This window comes from Anopheles coustani, chromosome X (assembly GCF_943734705.1).
Source record: "Anopheles coustani chromosome X, idAnoCousDA_361_x.2, whole genome shotgun sequence".
Taxonomy (NCBI): Eukaryota; Metazoa; Arthropoda; class Insecta; order Diptera; family Culicidae; genus Anopheles; species Anopheles coustani.
In genome coordinates this window covers 18307443-18321507 of record NC_071290.1, presented here as the reverse complement: position 1 = coordinate 18321507, position 14065 = coordinate 18307443, and the positions used below count along the sequence as shown (strand labels likewise).

The window sequence follows — 14065 nt, the reverse complement described above, 5'->3', positions numbered from 1 at the left end:
ATTGATTGTTCATAGAAATTGTTTGTTGTTATTTGATCATTTTCTAGACAAAATAGTTCTGGAAAGTCTGATATAAGCTTCTTTAAATCATTTTGAACAAATTGTGGAGTGTCATTTATATTTAATTTTTCTAGAATGGTATTTAATCTGGAACTACTACTCAATTTATTCTGTTTAGCACAAAAAATGGTATAGTTTTTGAGTGGTTCTATTGTTGGGTTGAAATTTTTGTTGTTTATACGCACGTCTTTTTCTGTTGTGTTTATGAACTTTACATATGGGCATTCCTTTGAAATAATTGAGTTTCCACAAAATACTCCAGGTAGTATTTCTTGACAATGTATTAATGAGTCTTCCTTGATTTTGGGTGAAAAAATACTTTGTATAAATTCACTTCTAGCAGGGATAGTAAAAGTATACTTTTTATCTTCTTCAATTGGGTGCTCTATCGTTATACCTTTCCACGTAAAGGTAAGCAGCCAATGCTCGTAATCTATTAAACACTTATATTTCGTAAGGAAATCTCTACCTAAAATGCCGTCTACGTTTAGGTCTATTGAACTTGGAATTATATTGAATTCTTGACACAATGATGTATTTCCAAAAGTTATTTTGCCATAGGCTGTTCCCAAAGTATTGATTGAATTACTACTGATGCCTGTCAATTTGATTTTCATATTTTCATTAATACTTTTTACGTTACTTATTTTGTTGATTTTGAGGAGTGAAATATCTGCACCTGTATCAATAAGGAGGTTGCAGTATGTGTTGTTTGATAAATCTATTTTTACTAATATTGAATTATTTGTTGTAAGATTTATTGTGAGGATTGGCATTCGGTATGAGGTTGTTCTCTTTGTTCTAAAAAAGAGTCCTCTTCGCGTGTAGTTTATATTGGATATGTTCTCCTATTTGATGATTCATTGAATTGCCTATTATCATTATTGTCCCTTGGGGCAAAGTTCTGGCTGTTTGAATAATTATTTCTCCTGCTATTATTGTAATTATTGTTGTTGTGGTTTTGCCTATTATTAAAGTTATTTTGATTTCTGTAACTGTTTTTATTTTGAAATCCGTGGTTGTATCTGTTACGATTTGAATATGATTGGTTAAAGTTTTGGTACTTTTGGTATCTGTTTGGGTATCTATTTTTATTTGAAAAGTGAGGTGGCTGTTGGAAATGATTATAATAATTGCCGTAACCGGAATGTCTTACAGGCATGATTTGTGAGGTATTACTTGATTCATTTTCTATTACTTTTTCACAAGCTGCCGAGACTGAAGAGAATGTGGCTGCTTTAAGCAGTAATCTGGTCTCTGGATTGTCGATTTTTTCTATAAGTGTTGTGACGCCAATTTTAACTGCCATTTCATTGGCGACATTTTCTGGGATATTTTTCTCTAAGTATAAATTCTTAAGCTTTGTTGTTAATTTTTCTACCTTGTCGCATAGTGATTGCGTGTCTTTTGGTCTTAGACATTTGAGTTTGTTTGCAATGTTGTCTGGAGATACTTTTAACTGACACCTGGTTTTTACATCATTCAATAATTGCTCTATGGTTTCAAGTTTCAGAGGTAGTCCTAAACGTGCCTTGCCAGTTAACCTTGTTTTCACGAATTTAATTATTGTTTGTTCCTGAACACTTCCTGATAAATCTTTTAATAAAGTTACGGAATCTACAAAAGAATCAAGATTATCATCGGAACCATCGTACACTTGTACGAGTGCTGTGGCTACTTTAATATCTAACTGAGCCATTCTATTGAAAATTATAACCAGTTTGGAAAGTGTTTTGAAAGTTATATGTTTTCGAGCTATGCCTAGGTGTTGGTTTATGTGAGATATTATGTTAGAGTAAATATATCGGGAACGCAGAATTATGGAATTGACTTCTTCTTCGCTAATAACTTTTTCCAATTGGATAATATCGGCTTGAATTCCAGCTACTATTTGTGTAGCTAGTAGCCTATCACTTGTAAGTTTACACGTTCTGTGACTTTTGTTTGGATCGCTTAGACGAATTTCCAATGTTTTGAGCCTACGAACTTTTTCTTCCAATTCATCCATGCACCAATTGATGCTGGCAAATGACAAAACATAAAGTGTAGGAGGAAAATAAAACCAATGAGCAGGACGCGAAAAAAAAAATTTTTTTTTGACTGATATCAATAGTAGCACATTTTTTTTTTGAACCTTTTTTTTTAAATATAATATCCCATTTACAATAATAAAAAAATTCCCTACTAACCTTGGCCCTTTAAGGGTTTACGTATGCTTGCCTCGGTAGTGGTAAATAATGTTGTCCCTATACCGCTGGTGCTGGGTGGTACCTGCTGGTGCTGGGTAGAAGCCGCTACGTGGTGCTAGGTAGTTGTATGTACTCGTTCGCCGCTACGATGTTGTCTTTTTTTTTTTTATTATTTTTTGTTTCACTGTTCCGCTACGGCGGTGACTGCTGTCCCGCGGTAAGGCGGTATTTGTTGGTGTCCGAAGTAATAATCCAACTCACGATTAAATCTCTCACTTTTGCTGGACTGTAGCTGTCCTTTTTTTTTTTGTTTCTATGATCGTTATGGCACTCACTCCTATTACGCTCACTCACTTCAACTAAAACACTTTTTTATTTTAACACTGCCGTCTGAGTCCTTTTTTTTTCACCAAATTTTCCAAATTCGACTAAGTCCCCGTTTTTATGGGACTTAGAATTTGTTCACAATTTTTTGTTTTTGCGTCCAAGTCCGATTTTTTATGGGACTTTGAAATTTCCACCACTGCACTTAATCAAAGTTGGTTTTTGATTTTTCACAAACAATCCACTAAGTCCACTTTTTCGTTGGACTTAGAATTTTAAAATACTTTTATTTTTTCGGCCTAAGTCCAATTTTATATGGGACTTTGAATTCGCACTAACTGATTATAATATTTTTTTTTTGTTTTCTCCCAAATAATCCGCAAAGTCCTCTTTTTCGTAGGACTTAGAATTTTCACTTAACTGCACTTTAATAATTATTACTTTTTTAGATTCAGGCTCCACGTCACGGTCGCCATGTAATATGATTTATCTCGGATAGGAGAAACACTTTATTTTTAAACTTCGAAGCTTGTTCGAGCTTCACCGATAACTTTATTGCGAATGAATTTTTACATCGTTCGTAGCGCGTTTTTATATAAATTTGAACAAAAGCCTGGTAGCACCGCGTAATTGCGCGCAAGGTGACCGCTTGAGTATGCTGCGCAATTTGATCCTATCTTTTTACTTTTAATGTTTACTAATAGTACTATCCTACCTAAATCATATCTTAAACTAACCTAATTTAAATTACCTATCTGTTGAGAGTGTCTCCTATTTAATTAATATATTATTTGAATCGAAATTTATGGATAATTTATTATTTACGGGGAAACAACTATCTGTCTCTTTCTAATATATTACCGTTCTATCTTATCTAGACTGCCTAGTTCAATTTAACTTCTATCCTTATCTTAACGAAACTATTAATCTTACACCTTTAATCTATACACCTGATCCTTTACCATAATTAATATCTAGCTATAAATAATTTCAAACAGTTTTGATCGTTTTCTATTTTCTATAATTTAAAAATAAATTCTATTATGATTTATTACTTAAAGTATATTACACTAGATCCAGGACTAAATGGCGGATGACTCATCAAATCGATGTTTTGAGTACTCAAAACTGCAGTTGTTTGAGCCGATGTGTGAGAGCTCGCATTGTCGTGGTGACGGGTGATCCGTCGACGGCGGTTGAATTTCTTGATTTCTTGGAAGACAACTGGCAAACTAATTGTTGTGTATCACTCAGAATAGACTGTTCTGCGTTGTTCTAGAGGTTTGGTTGCGATAAATCCAGTTTTTCCGAAAAAAACATGCGACCATTTGCTTGGAAGTGCTTCGTGCGTGAACAACTTTGGTTAGATTCGGCTCATCTTGAAACACCCATACAGCCGGTTGCAGTTTAGTTTCTGGCTCATTCACGTAAATCCACGACTCATCACCTGTCACGATATTAAAGACGAGTTTTGAAGCACCGCAATCGTATTTTTCGAGCATTTCTTCCGACCAATCGACACGAGTCTTTTTGTGAGAGACTGACAAATTGTGTGGAATCCAACTCGAGCAAATTTTTTTGGCAGTTAAATGTTCATGCAATATTAAGTATATGCTGGTCCCAGTAATACCTAAGGTTGTCTCTATCTCACGGTAAGTCACATGATGATCTTGCAATATCCGTTCACGCACAGCATCAATGTTTTTCGGAACAACAACTGATTTTGGACGACCTTCACGAAATTCATCTTGGAGTGTACTCCGGCTACGATTGAATTCACCATACCATCGATAAATACTGGTCCTTGATAGACCTTCATCACCAAAAGTTGAATTAAGTTCATTCATGCACTATTGCCGTGTCAATCCACGTCGAAAGTTGTAAAAAATAATCGCACGAAAATGTCCACGACCCAATTCTACAATTTGGCGGACATTGACACTTATAACATTTTTTTAACAACACAAATAGCGCTCGTATGTCAAAAACGTTCTGAGTATGTATAACCTCGAAAACGTTAAACTTTACGATAAAATTGTTAGTAGGTAGATTGCATCACCAGTTTTTTTCAAATCCCGAAACATAAAAGGCAGCCTACGTATTACTTACATTTCTAATTCACTACATTCTCCCCCTTAAACGGAGTTTTCTTCCTATCTAGGATACTTAACTCGTGGTTGTCCTTCTAATCTTTTCGATCGTCTTAATGGTGGAGGACTTGATTCACTCCTTTGAACTCATCTGGTTTTTATTTTTCCTCAATTGGTTCTTATGTACCATTCGTATTATTCCATTCAGACTGATTAAATATCTTAACCCGCTTATTTTCTTTTTGACAATTGCAGGGATCCATCTTATGTGCTCTTTAAAGTGATTTCTGTAAAACACAGATTTTTCTTCTTCATATTCGACTTGATTTCCTACGATTTTAGACTGACTTTTTTACTCTTCCATAGTTGAGGTGTGTCTCTCATTCCCTTTTATAGGATTGACTTTTGCTGTTACTGTATGTGGTACGTAACAAAACACTCTTTCTGGAGGTGTGACTTTAGTTATCGTACATGGACTATTCATATTATTGAACAATATTTGATTTAGTTTCCTCTGAAGTCTTAGTGGTTTGTGGTGTGTTAGATCACTAACCCACATAGCACAGATCAATGTGATGAGTACTCCAGAAGTGCGCGTGTTAAAAGTTAATGACACTGTTGTAACTGCAACGTGAGTGAGAAAAACAAAGGAATTCTTTAAGAATTTCGCTAGTGGAATAAACTAAAAAATTAGTCCTTTATTGGTCTATTTTTTCACACTGAGTCTGCCACGTCTGTGGCCCTCCTTTATATCCTTTTGCCCGTGAGTTCCACGGGCATAATAATCCGTTGGTACTCAGCCCGTTACGTTAAGCTGCTATCGTTACAGGATTTCTACAAACCATTTGTAACAGGCACGGACATTGCGTTTGAGTTTGATTGCGGCGTGTGTAATACAGTCATGCCGGAGAACTTGTATCGAGAAAAAATTTCTAATCTAGAATTAGAACAAACAGATTTAACATTGATTACGGCATCAAGTCAAAGATTGACACCGTTAGGCAAAATAAGTGTTGATGTTATCGCGAGCAACAGAACGGTCATGTTAGAAATAGAAATAATCCCGGCGGAAAACAAAGGGAACTCTCTACTAGGTCGTGATGCGTTAGACGTATTATTTCCAGATAGGAGAAAAAGTTTTAATTTAAATCAAATTGATGCGGATAAATGGCTAGTAGAAATGAAAAAAATGTTTCCAAATCTAACAGATGGAAATCATAAACAAACGATAGAAGGACTTGAAGCTAATTTAGTATTAAAACCAAATTGTACACCAATATTTCACAGAGCGTACTCAATGCCGCTTGCTCTAGTACAAAAAAGTAGAAAACAACCTATTCTGGACATTCACAGTATCACCTACATTTTCAAAATAGTTTAGCTAGTGACGCATGCGTATTTATTATATCAATAAGTCCAATCAATCTATCTTTTCTAGAATGTAAGGAGAGAAATGATAAAATTGTTTGGTTAAATTTAACTCCACAAAGTTCTAGATTTTGCCGGCCGCTTGGAATGGTATATATGAATGAAACAAAAGAATTAGTTTTACGCACTAAAACAGACATTGAACAAGATATAAGTAATTTGACACCCTTCCACTTCAAAATAAATGACGGAAATATATGTGGAAAAGTAAAATTTAATTTTGTACTAGCTAAGGCCCGGTAGAACCTACCGGTTGAACCGGTGAATTCTGAATTTCCTGCAACTTCCAAGAGTATTTTTTGTGTTACGTTTTCAGACCATACGTTTTTGTGCCAGTGTGGCTTCTTGGCATTATTATAATTGTTTGTTAAATAAGTCATGCGGTTTGGCCAGGATTTGGTTACTTCAAACAGCCAGGTTACATGGATTCATGTACATATAGTCAAAAATCTGTTTTACAATTGACGGATATTACTTTAAATAGTTTAAATGTCCCCCTGAAACCCTGTCTCGGTAGTTTCGATCTAACCGATCGTTGTTTTGATATGTGCATGGTTAAACTCTCGACGATACACAGCCTCTAACGTGAAAATGATCGACATTTACCAATACTGTATAGAAAATGCAGGTGTTCGATAGTCCTAAAATTCTGGACAAATCTTGTAAATCTCATCTCGACCTCTCTGACCCTTTGTCGCCATTCCGCATTCCAAGACTTTATTCATTCGATAGTTGACTTCGAATATTACTGCTCGATTATGTTATTACGAAAAACTATACGTTAAAAGTAAAAAAATCATGTTTTATTCACATGCTTTAGTTTTTGTCTTCTATTGCTTTAATTCAATATGGTATATGACTGATCTTTTACTTCAGTTGAACAATGTATTAACTATGCTTCCGTTAATAGTAATGTACTAATCAATACACCTTGGAGGATGACCTAAGCATACATCCTGAATTTTATTCCGATGGTTGAGAGTTCGTCCGCAAAATCTCAGATTTGAACACTCAAAAATGAAAAGTTCAAAGGATAAAGCTTCTCGCTTAAATAAACACATTATTTCCGTTAAAGTTTTGAGGTGTCTAATGTTTGGATGAATTGAACCTGCTACTCTATTGAATGTTTTTGTATGATAATGTTAGCCATAACCAACCAAATGATTGAAATTTCAGTTCTTTTTGACCACACATGATCAATGGTTGTTTCATTTTTTTCCGGCGTCAAAATAATCGGAATATATTTCGTTTTCGCTTTCTAAAAAACAGTTGATTGACCTAACAACATGCACGATAATCGTGTCTACTGGATTTTCCCATAATGGTTTATAAAAACTCCAGAAAATCAAAGCTATGTGCAGTTTCGGGTATTTGATGTCGATCTCCAAAACTATACCATTTCTTAAATATTCTCAACTATTTGGCCAGTTCTAGCGACCTTGCATCACAAACAGTGAACTTATAATCAATTTTGTCTAATGTTTTTCGTGTCGACTTCTGCTACACCTGGCGTTTCCACAGCACTGTCCATGGCTGTTATCAAGTTTTGATACATTTCATCTTCTTGATCTCCCAAAATAATTAATCATTTCGAAAAGTTATTGGTTATTGGTTATGCGAATATGCGTGTTGCTCTTATTCGCTGGTTGGTGGTGATCAATGTACAATGGTTAGTGTTAAGCGCGATTCCGTTCAACGGAAGGGTTTATCATAATTTCCGAGCTTCACTCGTAAGTGCCACTTTTTAAATGTTTTTTTTAAAGGCAATTTGTAAAATCCCAAGATCATTTGTTACATGGGTGCATGTGGAGTCGAAAACTGTCTTCGTTGATAGTGGTGTCGAAAACTGTGGTCGTTAGTAAAAAACCCTACCCGAACAAACTTGTTGTAAACGTGTTTGCTATGTTTCATGTCAATCATTTCTTTAATTAATACAGGACTTCGCTCACTCCATACATGACTTGGGATACTAATGTATGCATTAACAGTCATTAAGCTTGACTTAACGGTGTCAACGCAATACGAACATGTTCGTCATGACTCATGTGCTGCGACTTATCGTGGAGACGCAGCATGTTTTTCTCAAACACCTCCTGTCTGCAAAGTTTTAAGAGTAATAGATCAACTTTCTTACTGGATTGAATGCAGCAAAGTTTATTGCAAACATTTTCGCTGAAACATAACGTTGTTAATGGTTTGTCAACCAACCTTACCGGAGTTGGACAGAACTTTATCCATAGTCGAGAAAACTATGGTTGTTGATATGCGTTTCAGTTCTTTCATCGAAAACACGATCAATTGTTTTTAGCTTAATTCTGTGGAATATACTGTGGTTTTAAGTATGACCTTCGGATTCGGAGATCGAATAGAGCATTTGCGCTGCTTCGGGCAGATGACCTTGATCGACGCTTGCCCTTTACTACATCTTCTTATTTTGTCCGTTTTTCTGAACTATTTAGCCACTTCAAGCGACCTTCCGGTCCAAAAAAAGGAACGGTTAAGACTCCTATCTTTGCCAACCATTCTATTAATGCTTTTGATGCAGAACAATTAATCGGCCGTATTAGCTGATTGAAAGTTGGTAAGATTCTTGGTATTTTAATGTTATCGGAGAACGGTACATCGTTGGTTTCAAGTTTTGTTTTTAACTATTGTGCTTAGACATCAAAATCGTTTTGTTTACATATTACTATTTGTAAAAAACTTTGCAACATGCTGCGGCGATAAAACAGAATGATTTTTAAAATGCCTTCCCATTTTTGTGATATTTGGTAGGAACGTTGCCTTCAGAATAACGAAACAAAAAAATCACCCAGGGGAATACAGGAACAGGAACAGAAAGAGTTTTTCACTGCTTTCATGGGGAAAGGCACATTATATTCCGTAGCCCTAAAGCTGCATAAACGGTTTTGACATGAAATACGAAAAGACACGTCGAATTGTTTCAAACGTCTTTTCCCTATAAGTTATCGCGCAGTAGACGACAGTTCGAGGTTATGTTTTGGCCGTTTTGTGTGTCCGAAGTGGTATAGAAACTCGTTCTCTAGTAACTGATGTGCAGTATAATCTTCCTTTTGTTTTGTTTGGAATGTGATTTTGTTTAATATGTTTTGTGTTTTCAGTTTATTTGTTTAGGCTGTTCTGTGGGCACTCCATCCGAAACCGCTCACGGTCGCTGGCCACACTGGTTCAATTCCGTATCCCGGCTTTACTGGCGGTTTCGTCTACGCCATTCTTCCCCCTCAATTTAGACCTACCACGCGTCCTCTGTCCTTGGGAACAGCCTAAAAGGACTTTACGGGATGGGTCGTTCGGTGCCATTCGCATGACATGGCCAGCCCACCGGAGCCTGTCGCTCGTCATTATATCCACTCCTCCATTGTCCCTCCTCTCATACGGGGCCAAAAATCCTCCTGAGCATCTTCCTCTCGAAAATGGCTAAGGGGGTTTCGTCAGATTTGGACATAGTCCATGGCGAGTCTCGGAGACGTATGTGAGCACTGGTACTATGTATGTCAGGTTTAGTCCCAGCTTCGACTGTCTTGACAGGTCTCGTGAGTGGAAGAGTTTTCTCCGACTGTAATATGACCGCGCGCCGCTTGTTCCATCCTTTGGTATGCTCCAATATTATGCCAGCGCATGTCATGATCTGGATTGACTTATAGAAGATGGCCCCCGAAGTTTCCACCTCCGTGTCTCGGATGGCCCTCTCTAACGCTAAGTTGAAGAGTATGCAGGCATGAATGAATGTAGAATGCATTTAGCTTACCATGAATTTCTGAAGAGCGCCCATCACAGTGATTATTCCCGTGCCGCGTAAATTTATTTTGTTCAACTCCCAAAATTTTCAAAATTATCGTGAACCTTATTTCATTTTTTGAAACATTATGGTTTTACAAAAAAAACTGCTTGCTTGATCTCAGGGTGAGCTGGTGTTTCCACCAGCAAGTGTATACATGTAACACCAACTTTACCCGCAAGCGCCATATCCTTTGTTTTTCATTGAAAATGCACAACATACTCGAAACATTCACACATCCCATCAGACACAGTTCTGATAACATTATTTTTTGTTCGGCTAGCTACATCTTTTCGCTACGGTTTCTCTAAACTAAAACCCATAGAAAGATGTTTTTTTGCACAATCCGAGATGCCTTGAAGAGATGTATCATTTGAAATGTCGTTTGCAAAAATCGTCCAAAGGGTTAAAAATAACAAACAGTTGATTGAGATTGTATCTCGTAATCTTGAAACTTTTGAACCGATTGACAGATTTTCGCAAACAACATTTCAAATGAAAGGGCACTTCAATACAAACAACTTTGTTGAAGAAACCATCTTTCTATAACTTTTAGTTTATGCGAAACCGCAACGAAAAGTTAGAGCATTTAGCATTGAGCAGAAAGCCAGGTGCGCCAGTGTGTGTCTGCCGTGCATGCGAAAGCGATTGCACCACTATGGGGTAACTGGTAGAAAACCGCCGAAATGAAATTAAATGCGTATTTAGCTTGCTTTGAATACAGTTCGTTAATCGTACGTGATGCAATTATGTGTAACATTTTACACCGATTCGTTTGTTTTGTAGTCTAGTTTAAAACAACAAATTTATTTTCAAACGAATACCAAGTTTTAGTTCGGACTTTTATCCTAATACCGTTCCACTGTGTGTGTACCTGAATGGAGTTTCCAACGTTTCTGTTTGCACTCCCGTTCGGCTCGTGCAGTGTCTCGCTCGCGTACGCCCGTTCAGGCGGCGAAAAAAAAACAGTGCGAGAGCGCAGGCAGTGCTCGTGCACCGTTTTTGCACCATAGCCGCGTTGTTTGCTTGTACCCGATGTGTGAAGCACGGGTTGCGCGCCTCTGAGTTTTTATTCTCTTGTGCACCGTTCGCATGACGCACTCCCCATCTCGGTTGCGCGGGCGCGATGCCGTATGCGCCGTTCGCTTGCTTTCACTTCGCACTTTTGGTGCACGTTTGCTCTCACAATGACGCGAAAAGCGTTACACTCCCCATCTCGGTTGTGCAGGCGCGATGCGCTATCTTGCATCCTACCTGCGATTAACGATTATTTATATTAGATTAAGTATGATAGATGGTAAAATTATTTCTTATATAACTGTCATTCCCACATCGTGCGGCCCAATATGTCATTGCAAACCAAAAAAGATGTGCGATATATCGTTATTAGGACAAGGATTTACAGCACAAGAATCTGCACTGATTTACAGTATTTACACTGTTGGATACGTTTTCTCGAATGCCTTCTGCATATTTCATACCGTATGGATTTAAAAAAATGGCAAGTCACAAAGAAACATAGTGTAACGTCCGGATTGAACGCCGGCCTTCGAATGTTGTAGAAACCTTGTAAACCTATACAAATCTTGTGAAAATCGCGTATCCGATCAATTGACATGTGTCAATTGACCGCATGGTAACAAATTGACACTGTAATAAAGCTCTCTTCATCATTGACCGCCCACGAGGTCGGACGTGCCATAGTTCGTTCGTTTTAACTGTTGGCTTTGCCGTCGTGATGCGCCTATAATCTCCGTACGTGGAGAATTATTAATTATTTGTGTCTTTAATCTCCGTACGTAGAGCCTTCCTAATTATTCGTGCCTTTAATCTCCGTACGTGGAGCCTTCTTAATTATTTGCATCTTTAATCTCCGTACGTGGAGCCTTCTTAATCATTTTTACATCTCTGCCGTTAGTGGCCGTTAGCCTTCCGGCCATTAAAATAGAGAAGTTTTTAATGCTAGGAAATTAGTTGTTCTAAACGACGATTCATTTGGCGTGAAAGTTGATCAAGTGCGGTCAGGATCAGCAGAAACGACAACGACTGGAAACGTGTGTCGTAGAATTTTTTCAAATCCTGCGTTAGCAAGTAAAGCCTTAGACATAGATATAGGATTAATTAAACGATTTAGAAATATTCTTATAGCGATAGACTGCCAAATACCACTCAATGCAGTGAAAATACAGAACTACTGTACTGATACGTATAAAATGTACATACAAATGTATGGATGCTATAATATGCCCTCGACAGTGCATAAGGTATTGGCACATGTAGGTGAGTTGCTTCGTCACTCTCCAGTACCATTAGGTTCAATGGGTGAAGAAGCTGCTGAAGCTCGCCATAAGTTTTTTCGTAGCGACAGGGAAAACCATGCCCGAAAATGCTCCAGGGAGAAAAACTTAGAAGATATTTTCATGCGAGCAATACATACAAGTGATCTACATGTAAATTCTATTTCACTACAATCCAGATTAAACCAAAAAACAAAGAAAATCTATCCGTCGGAAGTAAAAGAATTATTTGTATAAGAAGAGAATCAAATAAAAAATTTTTTTTTTTCATTTATTCTACATCCAAAATCATCTTATGTGGATCTGAAACAACGTAAAACTGTAAACAATTTAGACGACTGGACCGCCGCTCTAGCTGAACCACTGTGCACGGGGCCGAAGCCAATGTAGCGCTTTAATTTTGACGGTTCCCACTGTTCGAATCGACCGTTGGTAAAGATGTAAAACAAAGGAATGTTTCATCAAAATTCATCAAAATGCATAAAACTGTATTGTGCATAAATTAATTTGTACACGATTTTAAATGTGCTGTTCCCGCACCGGTTTACTCGGTTTTGTCTATATAATAAACGTTGAAGTAAATTTAACACTTGCATTGGTTTTAACTTATGCTGAGTATCTACAGTAAGTACCCGCAGTACGCTATACTCGATATACGCGAATTCGCAATACGCGATTTTTTACAACTGACAGGTCATAGCGTTGCTTGGTACTATTTTTATCTGTCCCTCTGCTCTACGTCGGTCAACCGTCGGTGCGTTGGACTGTACAAAGATCAGATCCCTCCTTTTTTGCGAGAGAAAACACGATACCTACAAGCGCTCCAAACAAATCAACGACCGAAGCCCAAAATTGACGACAACAAAAATTCCTTGTCAAAACCCATTTACATTGCTTTTCAAACTATTATAGATTGTAATCTAATATTTTTCCAATTTCTTAGCAAGTTCTATTTTCAGGTTGAAGTCCAGGTAAGTTTAGTTAGCGGTTAACTTGGTGGTTGTAGTCTTTGAAAAGTTAGTGTGACCGTATTTGTGTGGGGGGGAGGGGGATTCAAATTGCGATAAAACATAGTTGAAGAATAATCACACCGATTACATGAGAACGCATTGGCTTCTAGGAAACGTAGTGTTCGAAAAATTAAGTTCGGTGCACGCTTTGTTGAGGCCCGCAAAGTATCCGAAAGATGATGCTGTCACCGGGAACTTTAACAGTGGATGGATGGGTCATTTTTGGAAAGTTGAAACTGAAGTGCAATAGCAATAATCATAGTGATGCATAGTGGTTAATGGTAACGGCGTAGTTGTTGCTTTTGTTAAGTTATTTGCGTGCGTGTGAATATGTATGTGTATATGGTTGGTGGTTGGGACGGCGTTCGTGGGTCGCAGTTTGATGGCTGAGAGGTCCGTCCTTTGACAAGAACTTAAAGTCAACCCAGGACTCGGGATATCTCCGACTCCCGTGAGCAATATGTTAGAAGAAAAGTATATAGAAGGCATGCCCAGTTTTTGGCAACTTCTTCTTCTTCTTGGCGTAACGACCACTTGGTCATGCCTGCCCCGTTAAGGGCTTACGAGACTTGTTTACCTGTTGTACGTGGATAGTCAGTCCTCTCGTACAGGGGACGGTCCGGTCTCGGTTGGGATTCGAACCCATGTCGTAGAGGTGGTGAGCCCCGGCGCTCATGGGCCGATTTTCTAACCGGCGCTAACCCCTCGGACTTTTTGGCAACTTATGACTTTCAATTCTTCCGGAAGTATGGATGTTGCTGCACCAACGAGGTGCTCAACGGAAAAGATTCAAACAACAAAATAGAAACGGCCAGTTTGAAGCCGAACGGAACTGCACCATAAAACCCAAAAACATTATAACGCTACC

At 37.8% G+C, this 14065-nt stretch overlaps 1 long non-coding RNA gene across 1 annotated transcript; it reads right to left on the bottom strand.

Annotated features, from left to right (window-relative positions):
• Window positions 1-2382: 2382 nt before the first annotated feature.
• On the bottom strand, window positions 2383-3125 carry LOC131269274 (uncharacterized). Its single transcript, XR_009179000.1, has 2 exons — window positions 3015-3125; window positions 2383-2608 (listed from the first exon to the last, which is right to left on the bottom strand). It is a non-coding gene; the product is annotated as an uncharacterized LOC131269274 (long non-coding RNA).
• Window positions 3126-14065: the final 10940 nt, after the last annotated feature.